This window comes from Balaenoptera musculus, chromosome X (assembly GCF_009873245.2).
Source record: "Balaenoptera musculus isolate JJ_BM4_2016_0621 chromosome X, mBalMus1.pri.v3, whole genome shotgun sequence".
In the NCBI taxonomy this organism is placed as follows: Eukaryota; Metazoa; Chordata; class Mammalia; order Artiodactyla; family Balaenopteridae; genus Balaenoptera; species Balaenoptera musculus.
In genome coordinates this window covers 90,983,303-91,004,485 of record NC_045806.1, presented here as the reverse complement: position 1 = coordinate 91,004,485, position 21,183 = coordinate 90,983,303, and the positions used below count along the sequence as shown (strand labels likewise).

General features: G+C 39.6%; 1 protein-coding gene across 1 annotated transcript in view; it reads right to left on the bottom strand.

Moving 5' to 3' along the window:
• LOC118888799 (NACHT, LRR and PYD domains-containing protein 12) overlaps positions 1–16,939 on the bottom strand; it is a 46,419-nt gene extending 29,480 nt beyond the window's left edge. Inside the window, exons 1-2 of the mRNA XM_036840260.1 lie at positions 16,879–16,939; positions 15,187–15,253 (exon numbers count right to left, since the gene is read on the bottom strand). The gene's annotated coding sequence lies outside the window, so the exon portion shown is untranslated. The remainder of the gene's footprint in view (positions 1–15,186; positions 15,254–16,878) is intronic.
• Positions 16,940–21,183: the final 4,244 nt, after the last annotated feature.

Genomic DNA, 21,183 nt, shown 5'->3' with positions numbered 1-21,183 from the left:
ACTCAGCCATGAAATCTTGCCATTTGCAACAACATGGATGGACCTAGAGTGTATTATATTAAGCAAAATAAGTCAGACCGATAAAGACAAATACCACATAATCTCACTTATATGTGTAATCTAAAAAACAAAATGAATTAACAAGCATAATTAAACAGAAACAGAGTCATAGATACAGAGAACAAACAGGTGGTAGCCAGATTGGAGGAAACTGGGGGAGGAGAGAAATAAGTGAGGGAGATCAAGAGGTACAAACTTTCAGTTACAAAGTAAATGAGTCACAGTGTAGGGAATATACTCAATAATTATGTAATAACTTTGTATGGTAACAGATGACAACTAGACTTACGGTGACATTTTGAAATGTATAGAAATATTGAATCACTATGTTGTGTACCAGAAACTAACATAGTGTTGTAGGTTAATTATACTTCCAAAACAAGCAAAGAAATAAACTCCTAGAAAAAGAAATCAGATTTGTGACCACCAGAGGTGGGGAGGGGGGAATTAGGTGAAGGCAGTCAAAAGGTACAAACTTCCAGTTATAAGATAAATTAAGTACTATGGATGTAATATACAGCATGATGAAGATAATTAACACTGCTGTATAAAAGTTGTTAAGACAGTAAATCCTAAGAGTTCTCATCACCAGGAAAAAATATTTTTTCTATTTCTTTAATGTTGTACCTATATGAGACGACATAATCATTTCATGATGTATGTAAGTCATATCACTATGCTGTACATCTTAAACTTACACAGTGCTGTATGTCAATTATATCTCAAAAAAACTAGAAAAAAAATTGAAAAGAAAAAGAAATTATACCAGAGAGTGAGTTACAGTCAACAGACCTTTAGGGAACTCTGGGGGTATTTTATAACTGGTTATTAGACCCAGTTAGAGTAAAAGGCTGTGAGATGGCCCAAATTCCACGATGGGAAAGTAGTATCCATTGTACTAGGAGTTCCACTAGAATATATGGAATCGTTATGCAAAGTACCAAAAGGTGCCCTCTTCAAGAAGACAAATCAAAGTAAGTAATTCAGTCTCCTCCAAGCAGTTGAATTACAAAATGGTAAAATGGTGCTTCTTCCTCTGCGCTAGGGGAGCACCAAGTTAGGGAACACAGGTTAGGGAGCAGGGTATGGGCTAATTTCAGTCCCCCTTCACACCCTTGGCTGTGTGCCTTTTCAGTCAACAAACTGTACAACTTTTCATGGTGACTCGACATGGTATGCATGCTGCCAAAAACAGGAGAAAGAAATGCTACAAATCTCACCTCCAGGCCTAAAATGAGACTCTGGTTTATTTTTATTGAGATATAATTCACATATCATAAAATTCACCCTTTTAAAGTGTACAATTCATTGCTTTGTAGTACATTCACAAAGTTTTGCAACCATCACCACTATCCAATTCCAGAACATTTTCATCACCCCAAAACGAAATGCTGTACTCATTAAGCAGACACTCCCCATTCTCCCCCCACCCCAGCCCCTGGCAACCACAATTCTACTTTATGTCTCTAAGGATTTGCCTATTCTGGACATTTCATATAAATGGAATCATACAATATGTGCCCTTTTGTGTCTGGCTTCTTTTCTTAGCATAATGTTTTCAAGGTTCATCCATGTTGTATCATGTATCAGTTCTTCATTCCTTTTTATAACTGAATAAGAATCTATTTCACATCCACTGGAATGGCTGTAATTTAAAAAATGAAAAATGGCAAGCATGTGGAAAAATTAGCACACTCATACATTGCCAGTGGGAATATAAAATGATGCAGCCACTATGGAAAAGTTCAGCAGCTCCACAATAAGTTAAACACAGGATTACCATGTGACCCAGCAATTTTACTTCTAGGTATATACCGCAAACAATTGAAAACAGGTATTTAAACAAAAATTTGTACAAAAATAGTCACAGCATCACTATACTAAATAGCAAAAAAGGTGGAAACAACCCCAATGTCCATCAACTGATGAACTGAATAAACAAAATGTGGTATATATTTACAGTGGAATACTATCCAGCCATAAAAAGGAACAAGGTACTGAGGCATGCTATAACATGGATGAGCCTTGAAAACATTATGCTACATGAAGGAAGTCAGACACGAAACTCCACTTATATGAAATGTACATAATAGACAAATTCGTAGAGAAAGAAAGTAGATTAGTGGTTGCCAGGGGTTCGGGGAAAAGGGGAAGTGGTAGTGACTGCTAATGGTTATGGGATTCTGTTTGAGGTGTTGGAAACATTCTGGAATTAGATAGTGGTGATGGTTACACAGCATTGTGAATATACTGAAAATAACTAAATTGTATACTTTAAAAGGGTGGGTTTTATGGTATGTGAATAAAATCAATCAGATCAATTTAATAAAAGCTATAAACTAAACTTGTGGTAATCATTTTGCAATATATACATGTATCAAGTCATTATGTTGTACACCTAAAACCAAAACAGTGTTATATGTCAATTATAACTCAATTAAAAAATAGAAAAAAATCAATTGTAAAAGTAGGAAAAAAATCAATGAAAAATGCAATTACAGAAGAAAATGAGAAAGTGGAAACAACCCAAATGTCCATCAACGGATGAATGGATAAACAAAATGTGGTCTAGACATACAACACATTACTCAGCCTTTAAACAGAAGAACATTCTGAAACATGCTACATGTATTAAATTTGAAAACATTATGCAAAGTGAAATAAGCCAGGCACAAAATAAAAAATATTATATGATTCTATTTATATGAAGTACATAGAATAGTCAAATTCATAGAGTCAGAAAGTATAACAGTGGTTACCAGGGTCTGGGGGGAGAGGGTAATGGGGAGTTATTGTTTAATGGGTACAGAGTTTCAGTTTGGGAAGATGAAAAATTTTGGAGGTGGCTAGTGGTGATGCTTGGGTAACAATGTAATGTACTTAATGCCACTGAATTGTACACATAAAAGTGACTAAAGTGAGCTCTACTCACCACCAGCCCCTCCCATCAGGAAACTTGCACAAGCCTCTTAGATAGCCACATCCACCAGAGGGTAGCCAGCAGAAGCAAGAAGAACTACAATCCTGCAGCCTGTGGAACAAAAACCACATTCACAGAAAGACAGACAAGATGAAAAGGCAGAGGGCTATGTACCAGATGAAGGAACAAGATGAAACCCCAGAAAAACAACTAAATGGAGATAAGCAACCTTCCAGAAAATGAATTCAGAATAATGATAGTGAAGATAATCCAGGACCTCGGGAAAAGAATGGAGGCAAAGATCGAGAAGATGCAAGAAATGTTTAACAAAGACCTAGAAGAATTAAAGAACAAACAAACAGAGATGAACAATACAATAACTGCAATGAAAACTAAACTAGAAGGAATCAATAGCAGAATAACTGAGGCAGAAGAACGGATAAGTGAGCTGGAAGACAGAATGGTGGAATTCACTGCTGCAGAACAGAATAAAGAAAAAAGAATGAAAAGAAATGAAGACAGCCTAAGAGACCTCTGGGACAACATTAAACGCACCAAAATTCGCATTATAGGGGTCCCAGAAGGAGAAGAGAGAGAGAAAGGACCAGAGAAAATATTTGAAGAGATTCGAGTCAAAAACTTCACTAACAGGGGAAAGGAAATAGCCACCCAAGTCCAGGAAGCACAGCGAGTCCCATACAGGATAAACCCAAGGAGAAACATGCCGAGACACATAGTAATCAAATTGGCAAAAATTAAAGACAAAGAAAAATTATTGAAAGCAGCAAGGGAAAAACGACAAATAACATACAAGGGAACTCCCATAAGGTTAACAGCTGATTTCTCAGCAGAAACTCTCCAAGACAGAAGGGAGTGGCATGATATACTTAAAGTGATGAAAGGGAAGAACCTACAACCAAGATTACTCTACCCAGCAAGGATCTCATTCAGATTCGATGGAGAAATCAAAAGCTTTACAGACAAGCAAAAGCTATGAGAATGCAGCACCACCAAACCACCCCTACAACAAATGCTAAAGGAACTTTTCTAAGTGGGAAACACAAGAGAATAAAAAGACCTACAAAAACAAATCCAAAACAATTAAGAAAACGGTCATAGGAGCATACATATCGATAATTACCTTAAACGTGAATGGATTAAATGCTCCAACCAAAAGACACAGGCATGCTGAATGGATACACAAACAAGACCCATATATATGCTGTCAACAAGAGACCCACTTCAGACCTAGGGACACATACACACTGAAAGTGAGGGGATGGAAAAAGATATTCCATGCAAATGGAAATCAAAAGAAAGCTGGAGTAGCTATACTCATATCAGATAAAATAGACTTTAAAATAAAGACTGTTACAAGAGACAAGGAAGGACACTACATAATGATCAAGGGATCAATCCAAGAAGAAGATATAACAATTATAAATATATATGCACCCAACATAGGAACACCTCAATACATAAGGCAACTGCTAACAGCTATAAAAGAGGAAATCGATAGTAACACAATAATAGTGGGGGACTTTAACACCTCACTTACACCAATGGACAGATCATCCAAAATGAAAATAAATAAGGAAACAGAAGCTTTAAATGACACAATAGACCAGATAGATTTAATTGATATTTATAGGACATTCCATCCAAAAACAGCAGATTACACTTTCTTCTCAAGTGCGCATGGAACATTCTCCAGGATAGATCACATCATGGGTCACAAATCAAGCCTCAGTAAATTTAAGAAAATTGAAATCATATCAAGCATCTTTTCTGACCACAACACTATGAGATTAGAAATCAATTACAGGGAAAAAAAGTAAAAAACACAAACACATGGAGGCTAAATAATACGTTACTAAATAACCAAGAGATCACTGAAGAAATCAAAGAGGAAATCAAAAAATGACAGTGAAAACACGATGATCCAAAACCTATGGGATGCAGCAAAAGCAGTTCTCAGGGGGAAGTTTATAGCTATACAAGCCTACCTCAAGAAACAAGAAAAATCTCAAATAAACAATCTAAACATACACCTAAAGGAACTAGAGAAAGAAGAACAAACAAAACCCAAAGTTAGCAGAAGGAAAGAAATCATAAAGATCAGAGCAGAAATAAATGAAATAGAAACAAAGAAAACAATAACAAAGATCAATAAAACGAAAAGCTGGTTCTTTGAGAAGATAAACAAAATTGATAAACCATTAGCCAGACTCATCAAGAAAAAGAGGGAGAGGACTCAGATCAATAAAATTAGAAATGAAAAAGGAGAAGTTACAACAGACACCGCAGAAATACAAAGCATCCTAAGAGACTACTACAAGCATCTCTATGTCAATAAAATGGACAACCTGGAAGAAATGGACAAATTCTTAGAAAGGTATAACCTTCCAAGACTGAACCAGGAAGAAATAGAGAATATGAACAGACCAATCACAAGTAATGAAATTGAAACTGTAATTAAAAATCTTCCAACAAACAAAAGTCCAGGACCAGATGGCTTCACAGGTGAATTCTATCAAACATTTAGAGAAGAGCTAACACTCATCCTTCTCAAACTCTTCCAAAAAACTGTGGAAGAAAGAACACGCCCAAACTCATTCTACAAGGCCACCATCACCCTGATACCAAAACCAGACAAAGATACTACAAAAGAAGAAAATTACAGACCAATATCACTGATGAATATAGATGCAAAAATCCTCAACAAAATACTAGCAAACAGAATCCAACAACATATTAAAAGGATCATACACCATGATCAAGTGGAATTTTTCCCAGGAATGCAAGGTTTCTTCAATATATGCAAATCAATCAATGTGATACAGCATATTACAAATTGAAGAATAAAAACCATATGATCATCTCAATAGATGCAGAAAAAGCTTTTGACAAAATTCAACACCCATTTATGGTAAAAACTCTCCAGAAAGTGGGCAGAGAGGGAACCTCCCTCAACATAATAAAGGCAATATATGACAAACCCACAGCAAACATCATTCTCAATGGTGAAAAACTGAAAGCATTTCCTCTAAGATCAGGAACGAGACAAGGATGTCCACTCTCACCACTATTATTCAACATAGTTTTGGAAGTCCTAGCCAGGGCAATCAGAGAAGAAAAAGAAATAAAAGGAATACAATTGGAAAAGAAGAAGTAAAACTGTCACTGTTTGCAGATGACATGATACTATACATAGAGAATCCTAAAAATGCCACCAGAAAACTAGTAGAGCTGATCAATGAATTTGGTAAAGTTGCAGGATACAAAATTAATGCACAGAAATCTCTTGCATTCCTATACACTAATGATGAAAAATCTGAAAGAGAAATTAAGGAAACACTCCCATTTACCATTGCAACAAAAAGAATAAAATACCTAGGAATAAACCTACCTAGGGAGACAAAAGACCTGTATGCAGAAAACTATAAGACACTGATGAAAGAAATTAAAGATGATACCAACAGATGGAGAGATATACCATGTTCTTGGATTGGAAGAATCAATATTGTGAAAATGACTATATTACCCAAAGCAATCTACAGATTCAATGCAATCCCTATCAAATTACCAATGGCATTTTTTACAGAACTAGAACAAAAAATCTTAAAATTTGTATGGAGACACAAAAGACCCCGAATAGCCAAAGCAGTCTTGAGGGAAAAAAACGGAGCTGGAGTAATCAGACTCCCTGACTTCAGACTATACTATAAAGCTACAGTAATCAAGACAATATGGTACTGGCACAAAAACAGAAACATAGATCAATGGAACAAGATAGAAAGCCCAGAGATAAACCCACACACCTATGGTCAACTAATCTATGACAAAGGAGGCAAGGATATACAATGGAGAAAAGACAGTCTCTTCTATAAGTGGTGCTGGGGAAACTGGACAGCTACATGTAAAAGAATGAAATTAGAACACTCCCTAACACCAAACTCAAAAATAAACTCAAAATGGATTCGAGAGCTAAATGTAAGACCGGACACTATAAAACTCTTAGAGGAAAACATAGGAAGAACACTCTTTGACATAAATCACAGCAAGATCCTTTTTGATCCACCTCCTACAGTAATGGAAATAAAAACAAAAATAAACAAATGGGACCTAATGAAACTTCAAAGCTTTTGCACAGCAAAGGAAACCATAAACAAGACCAAAAGACAACCCTCAGAATGGGAGAAAATATTTGCAAACGAATCAACGGACAAAGGATTAATCTCCAAAATGTATAAACAGCTCATGCAGCTCAATATTAAAGAAACAAACAACCCAATTCAAAAATGGGAAGAAGACCTAAATAGACATTTCTCCAAAGAAGACATACAGATGGCCAAGAAGCCCATGAAAAGCTGCTCAACATCACTAATTATTAGAGAAATGCAAATCAAAACTACAATGAGGTACCACCTCACACCAGTTAGAATGGGCAGCATCAGAAAATCTACAAACAACAAATGCTGGAGAGGGTGTGGAGAAAAGGGAACCCTCTTGCACTGTTGGTGGGAATGTAAATTGATACAGCCACTATGGAGAACAGTATGGAGGTTCCTTAAAAAACTAAAAATAGAATTACCATATGATCCAGCAATCCCACTACTGGGCATATACCCAGAGAAAACCATAATTCAAAAAGACACATGCACTCCAATGTTCATTGCAGCACTATTTACAGTAGCCAGATCATGGAAGCAACCTAAATGCCCATCGACAGACGAATGGATAAAGTAGATGTGGTACATATATACAATGGAATATTACTCAGCCATAAAAAGGAACGAAATTGAGTCATTTGTTGAGACGTGGATGGATCTAGAGACTGTCATACAGAGTGAAGTAAGTCAGAAAGAGAAAAACAAATATCATATATTAACACATATATGTGGAACCTAGAAAAATGGTACAGATGAACCGGTTTGCAGGGCAGAAATTGAGACACAGATGTAGAGAACAAACGTATGGACACCAAGGGGGGAAAGTGGTGGGGGGGTGGGGATGGTGGTGTGATGAATTGGGCGATTGGGATTGACATGTATACACTGATGTGTATAAAATTGATGACTAATAAGAACCTGTTGTATAAAAAAATAAATTAAATTAAATTAAAAATTTTTTGAAAAGTCACTAGAGTGATAAATTTTATGTTATATATATTTTACTGCAATAAAAAAGAAAATGGGCAAAATATTCGAACAGACCTTTCACAAAGGAAGATATACAAATGGCCAATAGCACATGAAAAGATGCTCAACATCATTAGTCACTAGGGAAATGTAAATAAAAACTGCAATGAGGTACCAGTTCACACTCACCAGAATGGTTAATATTAAAAAAACTGACACTACCAAATGCTACTAAGGATGTTGGTAGGAGAGTAAAATGGTACAAAGATATGGCAGTTTCACATAAAACAAAACATACCCCCTATGTTCAGCCATAAAAAACCATGAAATCTTGCCATTTGTGACAACATGCATGGACCTTGAGGGCATTATGCTAAGTGAAGTAAGTCAGACATAGAAAGACAAATACCACATGATCTCATTTACATACAGAACCTTAAAAAAAAACCCTCAAAGACACAGAGAACAGATTGGTGGTTGCCAGAGGCAGGGAGGGAGGGGGTGGGGAGTGGGCAAAGTGGGTGAGGGGAGTCAAAAAGTACAAACTTCTAGTTATAAAATAGCTAAGTCATGGGAGTCACGAGAATGTAATGTACCGCATGGTGACTATAGTTAGTAATACTGTATTACATATTTAAAAGTTACTAAGAGACTAAATCTTTAAAGTTCTCATCACAAGAAAAAAAAATTCTGTAACTATGTACGGTGATGGATGTTAACTAGACTTATTGTGGTGATCATTTAACAATATATACAAATATCAAATAGTTACTTTGTACACCTGAAACTAATATAATATTGTATGTCAATTATACCTCAATTTAAAAAATCAATAATTATCAAAATAGAAAGCAAACAATAATTAAACAGTCGAGTAAATCAATAAAAGGAAATGATAGTTCTCTGAAAAGAACAATAGAATGAACAAATTTTTAGCAAGTATGATTTCAAAAATAAAGCCATCATAAATTAACATAAAAAAATGAAAGGGAACCAAACTACAGAAACAAGAGATTAAAAAATTATCCAAAAAGTAGTATGTATAATTTTTATAGCAATAATTTTAAAAACCTAGGTGAAATGGATAATTTCCAAGAAAATAAACAACCAAAATTGGCCTAAGAAATAGAAAACTTAAATAGACCAATTAATCATAGAAGAATGTGAAATGATAATACTCTACCTCAAAAGTCACCAGCCCCAAAAAGTTCTGTGGGAGAGTTTGACCACACCATCTAGGAACAGATTAATCAAACTTTATACAAAAATTTCCAAAGCAAAGTAAAGAAGGGAAATGACACCATACAACTATAGGCTAGAATAATCTTGATACCAAAACTGACAAGTAAAGGGAAAGAAATTATAGGCCCATCTCACTTACGAACGTAGATATAAAAATGCATAACCTTAATACCATAATCAAGCACAGGAAAACTACAGGCCATTATTTTTCAAGGGGATGCTGATGGCATTTTTGGCGGAACAATTCTTCATTTAGTATCCCTGATCCCTATCTACTAAATGCCAGCAGGACTTCCCACCACACACACACCAATAAACTGTGACAACCAAAAGCACCTCCAGGCATTTCCAAATGTCCCCTAGAGGGATGGTTCAGCCCCAGGCTGAGAATCAGTACTATAGGCAATCTCACTTATGAACACAGATAAAAACTGCTAAATAAAAGATTAGTCCCTCAAATCTCAGAGTACATTAAAAAAGAAAAAAAACCACATCATCCCCTGACCTGATAGGTTAATATTAGGAATGCAGGGAAGTTTAACACTTACAGACCTGTCAATGTGGAACAGGACACCAACTCCTTACTTGGAAAATTGGCAATTACAGGGAAAGAGTTAAGCGTTTATCCTGTCTTTCGTATAGGAACTGTATTTTAGGCTTACCAAGTAGCCCTAGTAGAGGAGAGATAGTTCTTCTTACAGAGGTATGCTAGCTAATAAATTCAGAAAGAATAATAGAATTAGAAACTTATTATTTTGAAATCCTTAACGAAATAATCGACTCAGATAATAGTTATCAAATGGATGGTAAAGCCACTAGGTGAAAGGATGATGGAGAACTTTACAATGACAGGATCAGACTAACACCACTTCAATCCATTTTTAGTATCATTAAGAGTGAGACAGGCAAACATTATGTAAAAGAAAGTACATAGTATCAACCACTGAACAGTCTCAACAAATAATAAGAACCTGAATCTAATCAAGCATTTAGATCCACCTTCCAGTCTACAGGAAATACAAACAATACAGAAACAGATAAAACAGCACCTCACGGAAGTAATCAGTCAAATCCAGAATGTGGGAGAGTCTATAGAACAAATGGCAGGTTTCTTCAACAAACCAATGCCATGAAAATAAAAGGGAGGAGGTGTTGTCCTGTCTTAGCTTTTTAAAAACTTAAAAGAAATCTAAGAGATATAACCTAATACAATGAGTTGTTGGTTGGGTCCTGACTGGAAGAAACCCCAATGGTAAAAACACTTTTTAGGACTTCCCTGGTGGTGCAGTGGTTAGGAATCTGCCTGCCAATGCAGGGGACACAGGTTTGAGCCCTGGTCCGGGAAGATCCCACATGCCATGGAGCAACTAAGCCCAGGCGCCACAACTACTGAGCCCGCGTGCCACAACTACTGAAGCCCGCGTGCCTAGAGCCCATGCTCCGCAACAAGAGAAGCCACTGCAACAAGAGAAGCCCGCGCAGTGCAACAAAGAGTAGCCTCGGCTCTTCCCAACTAGAGAAAGCCCGCGCGGCAACGAAGACCCAACGCAGCCAACAATAAAATAAATTTATTTTTTTTTAAAGTCTAAAAAATAAAACCATTTTTTAGACAACTGGAAAAATCGGAAGATATGCTGGGTATTAGTATTATAACGGCATTATGATTATATGAGAAGATGTCATTTTTGCTACAATTTTTTTGGTGAGGCATACTGAAATATTTAGGAGTGAAATCATATGATGCTCATGATTAGCCTAAAACATCCCAGAACAAAAGAGGGGAGGGGAATAGCTGAAACAAGTATGGCAAAATGTTGATGGCTATTAAAGCTCAGTTATGGGTGCATGGGGGTTTACTGTACTCTCTACTGTCATTTATGTTTGCAAATTATCATAATAGAAAGTTTTTAAAAAGCTATCAATGCAATCCAATGCATTAACAAGTTAAAGGCGAAAAACCTATATGTCCAACTTATAGGTGAAAAAGCAACTGATAAAATTTCATAGCCATTCTTGTTTTTAAAAAGCCTCAAAAGAGTAGGAATTAAAGAAAACGTACTTAACTTAATAAAGGGCAACTGCCAGAAACCACACTAAGAAGCATACTTGATGAAATTTTCGAAGCATTCCCATTAAAGGGAGGGATAAGTTAAGGGTGTCTGATATCGTTGTTACTCTTCAGTCTTATAGTGGAAGTCCTAGGCAATGCATTCAGGTAAGAAAAATACACGTGGTATACAGATTGAAACCAGAGAGAAAACTATCAATATTTGCACATAATCTGTTTGCCAACCTAGAAAATCCAACAGACTCAATGAACAAACTATTAGAAAGAAGGAGAATTCAGTAAAGTTGTTGGACACAATTTCAAACAAAAAACAAGTTATCTTATATACCCCTGATTACAAAATGAAAGAAAAAAATCCTATTAATAGTAGCAACAAAAGCTATAAAGTATCTAGAAATAGCCCAAACAAGATATGTTCAATACATTTATGGAGAAAATGACACGTTATTAAAGGACTTACAAATCTGAATAAATGGAGAGTCATACCACATATATTCATATAAAGGAAGAGTCATTAATGTAAAGGTGCCAATTCTCCCCCGTTAAATCCAGAAACTCAATGCGAGGCCAACAAAAATGCCAATAAGATTCTATTTGGGTATGATAATTTGATCCTAAAATCTATATTAAAAAGTAAATATGCAAGAATAACACAAAATTGAAGAAAAAAGATGACTTTCCATGTCAGATATCAAACATTATAAAACTATAGAAATTTAAAGTGTGGTATGAATGCAAGTATAAATAAATGGGTCAGTAGAACCAAATAAAGAATTCTGAAACAAACCTAAATATGCATAAGAATCTAGTATTGATTAAAGGTAGCATTTGGAGTGAGTAGAGAAAGGAAAGAGGGAGGCATGTAGAAGGATATACATTGCAGCACATTTTATATTAGCAAAAAACTTGGAAATAATCATGACAATGGGGAAATGGCTACATGAATTATAGCATATCTGTTCTGTAGAATACTCCGAAACAGTGAAAAAGAACAAGTTAGATTTACATGTACTAACATGAAAAGTTCTCAGACATTATGTTGGGTGAAAAGTAGCAGGTAGCAGAACAATACACATAAGCATGATAAAATTTATATATATATATATATATATTTAACATCTTTACTGGAGTATAAATAATTTACATTTTTAAATAACACTAAATAATACTATATATATATTGTGCGTGTGTGAGAGAGAGGGAGAGAGAGAGAAAGAGAGAGAAAGAGAAAAGGTCTGGAAGAAGCTAAGTCCAACAGTGAGTAGGAAGGGGAAGAATCAGGGAGAAAATCAATGACGACTAAGGGAGGTTTTAGCCTTCCCTGTAACATTCTAATCCTCTGAAACAAAAATGTATTCGTGTGTCAATTGTGTAATTAAGTCAATAAATAAGAAATTTAAAAGCTGCATAATGATATGAATAAATCATACATGGTATAAGGACTTATTTATTCATATAAATGCATGGAAAGGCGATTGTAAGGATACTCACCAAACTGTTGACAACTAGTTTATTCTCTGTTTTGCTTTTTTTGGGGGGTGGGGGTGGAAGTAACAACTATAGAGGGAGCAGAAAAGGCAAGTCTCAAGATTTACTATCTCTACACCTGTGTACTGTTTCAATCTTTTACCATGAAAATATACTTATATATTATTGAGTAATTAAAAAATAAAGACATGGAAAAAGTCAAAGACACACTGTTAAGTGGAAAAAGCTAGCTGCTATATTATATATATAATTCTATATATAGAATAATGTATACATCTACTGTATTATACATGTGTATATATGTATTCTAATGCATAGAAAGAAAAATACAAATTGGACTTTCACAATTTATATACTTGTGTTGTTTGATTATTTTGTTCTAATGAGCATATAGTTGTGCATTACTTAAGAAATACTACAGTAATCATTTTGCAATATATAAACATATCAAATCATTATGTTGTACATCTTAAACTGTACAATGTTATATATCAATTATATCTGAATAAAACTGAGGTGGGAGGAAGAAACATAGAAATACAGATAAATCTAGGACTTCCCTGCTGGTGCAGTGGTTAAGAATCTGCCTGCCAATGCAGGGGACATGGGTTCAAGCCCTGGTCCGGGAAGATCCCACACGCCGTGGAGCAACTAAGCCTGTTCGCCACAACTACTGAGCCTGCGTGCCACAACTACTGAAGCCCACATGCCTAGAGCCCGTGCTCTGCAACAAGAGAAGCCACCGCAATGAGAAGCCCGTGCACCGCAACAGAGTAGCCCCCGCTCGCCGCAACTAGAGAAAGCCTGTGTGCAGCAAATAAAACCCAACGCAGCCAAAAATAAATAAATAAATTTATTTTTTAAAAAAAGAAACAAATACAGATAAATCATGTCATTCACCTAATCAAAACCCTTTAGTAGGAGTATTCCCAATGCTCCTAGGATAAAGCCCAAAATAATTAAGGGGCCCTGCCATCCAGTCTCAGCTCCCAATACTCTCTCCCTTGCTTAATGTGCTCTAGCCACAGCAGACACCTTTCAGTACTTCAAGTCCCTTGCACATGTTCTAGCTTCAGGTCTCTGCACATGATGTTTGTTTCCTCTATGTGGAACACTTCCTCCATTCATCCCTCCTCTATCTCCTCCTACCCCAGCTGATCCTTCAGTTCTCATCACTTCTTTAGGAGAGTCTTCCCTGACATTCCAGACAGAGTCAGGTCCTCCTGTTATAGGTACTTATAGGATGCTTATTTTTCCTTCATAGCTCTTATCTCAATTTGCAGTTTTCTACTTATAGGTGGGATTATTAATGTCTGTTATCACTCCTACTAGACTGTAAGCTCCATGAGAGCAGGACTCTTGTCTGTCTTGTTATAACCTGACATTTAGCAAGAGCTCAGTAAATATCTGTGAAATAAATGACTGCTCCCTGTTAATCAGGGTGGACCTTATCGGCACTAGCTCCATTTTCCTCTCCATTCCAACCCATGTCATCAGATAAGCAACCTCAGTGGCTATGGATGACTCATCCAACACTCTAGCTTCATTGTCCCTTGACCTCCTCTACTTCTGCAACCTCTGACTACATGCCACTTCACATGCCATTTCTAGCTATTAGTGCCCTAGACCACCCGATAAACATGGAGCTGCTCCACTTCAGAATTTCTGAACTCCACTAACCCAATCTCTGGCTACAACCTCTTACCCTTATTACTTCTTGGTTCTCAGAATACCCACTCCTCATTCTCATCAAGATCTCCCATCCTTTGACTTCTCCCATTCTTCAGCTCATTACCACCTCATTGCTTAACTCTTGTTAGCAGTCTCACTGCTCTAATCCATTTTAATCTGCCATTTACTGAGCTACTATGAGTTACTATGGGCCACTCTATATGCATTACTTCTGGAACTTCTCACAACACCTATATGAGGTAGAGACCACCATTATCCCCTTTTACAGATAAGGAAGAGGATTCTTAAAGAGGTGAAGTAACTTGTGCAAGGTCACACAAAAAGTGATGGAGCAGGGTGCAGTTGGGATCTGAAAGAGATCTGTCTGACACCAAGGTCTGTGCTCCCAACCAGCAGGTTACTTTGTAGCTCAGAGGGAATGATAACTCTGACTGCAACACAGAAAATGAACGAGAGGGAAGCAGGCCAAGTGTGAAGGCTTGGCGACCAAGGCAGCAATCCAGGTGAGAGCTGATGGTGGACTAAGCCTTATCTCTCGGAACATCACAAAAGATTCAAACTAAAAGCCCACTTACTTCAGGCGTGTGACTTTACAGGATGGATCTGGTGGGCTTTGGCTGAGGATGGCACAACTAGGTGTGCCTAGAAGAGACCAAAAAGAAAACCAGCAGTTTAATACATTCTTTCAGGATACAATTTCTACTTTAACTTATCTACTTACTTACTTATTTATATTTATACTTAAGGTATGATGACATTCATTAAATGCTTCCGTTTGCTGGGAAATTATTATAGTCTTATTTACACTTCCAACCACGCTGTGAGCTACTCTCCCATTTTACAAATGAGGAAAGTGAGGCGCAGAAAGATGAGGGAAATTGCTTCACATCCCACAGTTAGTTAATGATAAAGACGGAATCAGAACCCCAATCCGCTGCTCTCCTAGTCACTTACCCAGCCAAGGGCCAACCTTAGAGCCGCACTCCCCACACTACACCCGGGTGCGGGGATCCGAGGACGCGCTGCGCTCCGACCTGAGGACCTGAGCAAGAGCAGGGAGCTGACCAGCACGTCTGAGGCCGGTGCCCAGATCTGGGCTGACCAGCCGGCCGGCTCACGGGACCCAGTTGCAAGGCCTGGCTCCCCAGCTGGATGGGGAAGGCCATGGGCCCCGGAGCGGCCGTACCCTGGGGAGCGACCCCGTTTCATACACCCACTCTGAGGGCGCCACCTCCCAAAGGCACGGTGACACGGCCTGGAAGCCACCAAGCCCAGGACGGGCCCGCAGAGAAAGGAGGCAACAGCTCGGTCACCTGTTCCGTTCCCCCGTCGCAGAATCACAAGACCCAGTGGCGAATACCTAAGTCACCTATTTGGGTTTTCTGCCCGACTTCAGCCACAGTCTGGGGTCTACGGATGGCCGTCCTTGGGCCCAGGAACCACCATGTGCTTTTGTTTAGGTTTTTGTTTTTGTTTTTTCTTTTTGAGGAGATGATCGATACTTTTCCTTATAATTTCAAACGGGTCACGTCCACCCTCCACCCCCCCCCTTCAAAAAAATAAAAAAGTTAAGAATGCTGACTCGGAGCTGTCAGCCGGAGATGCTCTGATATCTTTACCTCAATCCCGCAAGCTCGCGGTGTCAGTCCCCACCCCCGGCGTCCCTCAGCATTCCTTCCTGTTCTCTCCTCCCCCCTCCACGCACGCCTACACGCACGCACCCCACACGCACGGCCCCCCACACGCACGCACCCCCCCCACGGACGCGCCGCACGCACGCGCTAAGGTTCTCCACACACACCCCCATAAATTGCTGCAACCAGGCGCGTCCTCCCGCGCCTCTCCGCGCAGACGCGTGTTCCCCAAGTCCTGCGCCTCGACCCCCGCTCCACACGCGCATCCTCTAGAGCCTCTCCCATCTCCTCTTTCCAGGGCGGGCTTTCCTCGGGGGCTGGCGGCCCGGCCCTCCCCGCCCCCCAGCTTCGCGGGCCCCGAGGTCCCTCCCCGGCGCGCTGAGCTCACCCCGCACGAGCCTGCTGCAGGCCAGTCCAACTGGGCCGCCGCTTCCCTCCTCGCATCCCAGGAGACACCGGGCGGGGTGTGGCACCTCCCACGCTCGGCCACCGGGGCCTTCGGACTACGGGGAAGCCAGCCGCTCAGCCGGAGGGAACTCCCTCGACTTCCTGTCCCTCCCAACGGAGTGGGCGCTGGGGGGTAGGGTGGTGCGGCGGGAGGCGTTTCTCGTCCTCGCTGAGAAAAGCGCTCACCTGGTTCCCAAAGCCAGTTTGCCCTTCCTCTCCTTCCAGCCAGAGGGAAGGGAGAGCCAAGGTCTTGGGGCGGAGAAGGGGAAATGACTCAGAGAGGAGGCGTCTCAGAGGGAGGGGCCGGCCTGGAAAGGGGCGGGGGGGGGGCATTGGGGAGCGGGAGGGAAAGGGGAGGAAAAAAAGAGGATGGGAAAACCGCGGTGGGAGAGGTTTCGAGGGTGTCTAGCGCAGTCCTGGGAATCCTGCCTGGTCAACCCCGAATCCAGGAGCCACTAGGCTGGATCTTTTCCTAGGTGCTGGGCCGTGACTCCTTTACCCCCGCGCCAAAGGCAGCCAGAGCCAAGACCCTTGCTAGCAACTACCGGGCACCACGGAATCTTCTGGTCTGGGCGAGGGCACAGGAATTAACTCTTCGTGTCCTTTGGAGTCAATACTAGTAGTCTTTACCTCATAGTGTTACTGGGAGAATTAAATTAGTTACTACATCTCGAGTGCTGAGAATAGTGTCAGGGACACTGTAAAGCAATCAATCAGTGATAGATCCTATTATTACAAAGGTGTTCATTTGTTGGTGGTCTGTCTCACCTCTAGATTGTGAGTCTCATGAGGGCAGAGACTACGTATTTTCTTTATCACCGAACTACAGCACCTGACACAAAGCAGCTATCAATAAATTATTTGTTGAGTTAATGAATAAATGGGTGATTGAATGATAACTTGGACTAGTGGCTATGCCAAGTAAGGGGTGCATTTGTGGAAGTTTGAGGAAGAAGGGCTATGATTGGGAAAGGTGGCACATAGGACTCCTGTTGATTGCTGTATCAAGTGGCCTGCTCTGCCCTTGGAAAATGGAATGTCTTTGGCAGTTTCCTACATGGACGACTGTCAGACAGCTGACCTGAAATTTGAAACTGAGCTGTGGCTAGCTAGATCAGTATTTGCATCTTGTACAGTTAGTAAGTAAAGAAAGAAGGGGGAGAGGGCTGAAGTGGAAAACTCAAAAATAATGGTGGCAAATGTTAAGTGGGGGAGATTGGTGGGGGGAGCTCTGAATGAATCGAAGTGTGTATGGAGGAGTAGAGTGACCCCAAAAGGAAATCTGATAGCGGTCCTAAAGTGACAGTAATGTTATCCACCTTTCTGTTCTAGTCATAGGGTTCCTGATGATCTGCCCTCATGTCCCAACATTCTTGGGGTAGGTATGCAGATTAGGCCTCTACCACTACATTCACTAAACTTGCATTTATGGAAATTAATACTGTTAGAGCTAGAAGGGACCTTAGAAATTACTCATACATTTCAATTCAGAGTTGAAAAACTAAGAGCCAGAAATGGATAGCAAAGGACTTGGGCTTTGGGATTCTCTGGCCTTGGTACTGAATCTTTCAGGGCCTGAATTTGTTGTGTGTCCCATTATTCCTTTAATTCCTGCCCCACCCTGTCCCAAACCCCAAAGAGACTGAATGAAAGGACATAAATAGAAGGTCAGCAGGAAGGAGGGAGAAAGGAAGTTTCTCAACAGACTCTGACTTTACTTCCTTTTTTCCCCCTCCAGGGAACGTACCTGGGCCTTCAGCTAACTGCTATAGAACAACAGCTCCACCACGGTACCCTGGAAACTGCATTATCCACATAAACCCCGCAGGCAAAGGCTTGAACCACAGCTAATCTGAGTCTTGGCAAAATGCCTGTGATCCTCCCAGAGAACAAGAAGATAGGAGGCTTGCAAGAAGTTGCTTCAGGGCCATCTCCCACTCACCTCTGTATCTCTCCTCTCCCGTGGGAAACTGTCAAGAGACAGTTTTTCATCGCCTCCCACCTGCTGAGATCTGATGAGATAAGAGTCTTCCTGACTCATCCCACTCAGAAGAGAGCTACAGACTATAAAGTCATTTAGTTGCAGTCTAGAATTGGCTTCAGAGCAACTGGATATCTCATAACTACCATTGCAGTCCTCTGGCCCCTTTTGTTTCAGTGTAATTCTTTTTGGTGCTTGGGATACCAGCCACTAGGAGCAGGAAACTCTGACTACTTTTCCTTTCACTAATAAAATAAAAAACTGACTCTGAACGTGATTCATTGTATCTTTACCTGCTAAATCAGTTAGGCCTTGGACTCCCCTTGCCTTGTGTACTTGCTGCTTGCTGTGAATTTCACATTTCTGGTATATCACAGCACCCTCCCTTACCACTGAGGGAGTTGAGCTGAACAAAAAGATATGTACATCATAATGGCCTTTTCCTGCCACTGTACATCGGGAGAATCAGCCCAAATTCCATGTTTCTGGGACTTCCAATCTGGCGGGAGGAGTAGCAGATCCTCTTTGTCGTCTATGCACAAGTAGAGTGGGCATTTACATTCTGTTATTTGAAAGACTCCTGTTTACGTCCCCACCAACAGTGCAAGAGTGTTCCCTCTTCTCCACACCCTCTCCAGCATTTATTCTTTGTAGAATTTTTGATGATGGCCATTCTGACCAGTGTGAGATGATATCTCATTGTAGTTTTGATTTGCATTTCTCTAATGATTAATGATGTTGAGCATTCTTTCATGTGTTTGTTGGCAATCTGTATATCTTCTTTGGAGAAATGTCTATTTAGGTCTTCTGCCCATTTTTAGATTGGGTTGTTTGTTTTTTTGATATTGAGCTGCATGAGCTGCTTGTAAATTTTGGAGATTAATCCTTTGTCAGTTGCTTCATTTGCAAATATTTTCTCCCATTCTGAGGGTTGTCTTTTCATCTTGTTTATGGTTTCCTTTGCTGTGCAAAAGCTTTTAAGTTTCATTAGGTCCCATTTGTTTATTTTTGTTTTTATTTCCATTTCTCTAGGAGGTGGGTCAAAAAGGATCTTGCTGTGATTTATGTCATAGAGTGTTCTGCCTATGTTTTCCTCTAAGAGTTTGATAGTGTCTGGCCTTACATTTAGGTCTCAAATCCATTTTGAGTTTATTTTTGTGTATGGTGTTAGGGAGTGTTCTAATATCATAGTTTTACATGTACCTGTCCAGTTTTCCCAGCACCACTTATTGAAGAGGCTGTCTTTTCTCCACTGTATATTCTTGCCTCCTTTATCAAAGATAAGGTGACCATATGTGCGTGGGTTTATCTCTGGGCTTTCTATCCTGTTCCATTGATCTATATTTCTGTTTCTGTGCCAGTACCATACTGTCTTGATTACTGTAGCTTTGTAGTATAGTCTGAAGTCAGGGAGCCTGATTCCTCCAGCTCCATTTTTCGTTCTCAAGATTGCTTTGGCTATTCGGGGTCTTTTGTGTTTCCATACAAATTGTGGAATTTTTTCTAGTTCTGTGAAAAATGCATGGAGGTTCCGTAAAAAACTAAAAATAGAACTACCATATGACCCAGCAATCCCACTACTGGGCATATACCCTGAGAAAACCAGAATTCAAAAAGAGTCATGTACCAAAATGTTCATTGCAGCTCTATTTACAATAGCCAGGACATGGAAGCAAACTAAGTGTCCATCATCGGATGAATGGATAAAGAAGATGTGGCACATATATACAATGGAATATTACTCAGCCATAAAAAGAAACGAAATTGAGTTATTTGTAGTGAGGTGGATGGGCCTAGAGTCTGTCATACAGAATGAAGTAAGTCAGAAAGAGAAAAAGAAATACCGTATGCTAACACATATATATGGAATCTAAGAAAAAAGGTCATGAAGAACCTAGGGGCAAGACGGGAATAAAGACACAGACCTACTAGAGAATGGACTTGAGGATATGGGGAGGGGGAAGGGTAAGCTGTGACAAAGTGAGAGAGTGACATGGACATATATACACTACCAAATGTAAAATAGATAGCTAGTGGGAAGCAGCCACATAGCACAGGGAGATCAGCTCGGTGCTTTGTGACCACCTAGAGGGGTGGGATAGGGAGGGTGGGAGGGAGGGAGACGCAAGAGGGAAGAGATATGGGAACATATGTATATGTATAACTGATTCACTTTGTTGTAAAGCAGAAACTAACACACCATTGCAAAGCAATTATACTCCAATAAAGATGTTAAAAAAAAAAAAAGAAAGAAAGACTGCTCTTGGCCCAAAATATGTTCCCAACAGGCTTGCCAGAGCATTGTTGGCTGACCCTTTCCAAACCTGAAAATCTGAAGCTTGCCCCACCCCAGTCACCCCTAGGTTAGACAACAAAAGCATTGCCTCTGGAAGGTCCTTGTTAACATTTTCTTGTTTTCTGAGAAGGAAGGAAGAGGTAGAGTGAGGAGTTGGTAGAGATGTGAATTTTTTTTTTTTTTTTTGGCTGTGTTGGGTCTTCGTTGCTGCGCA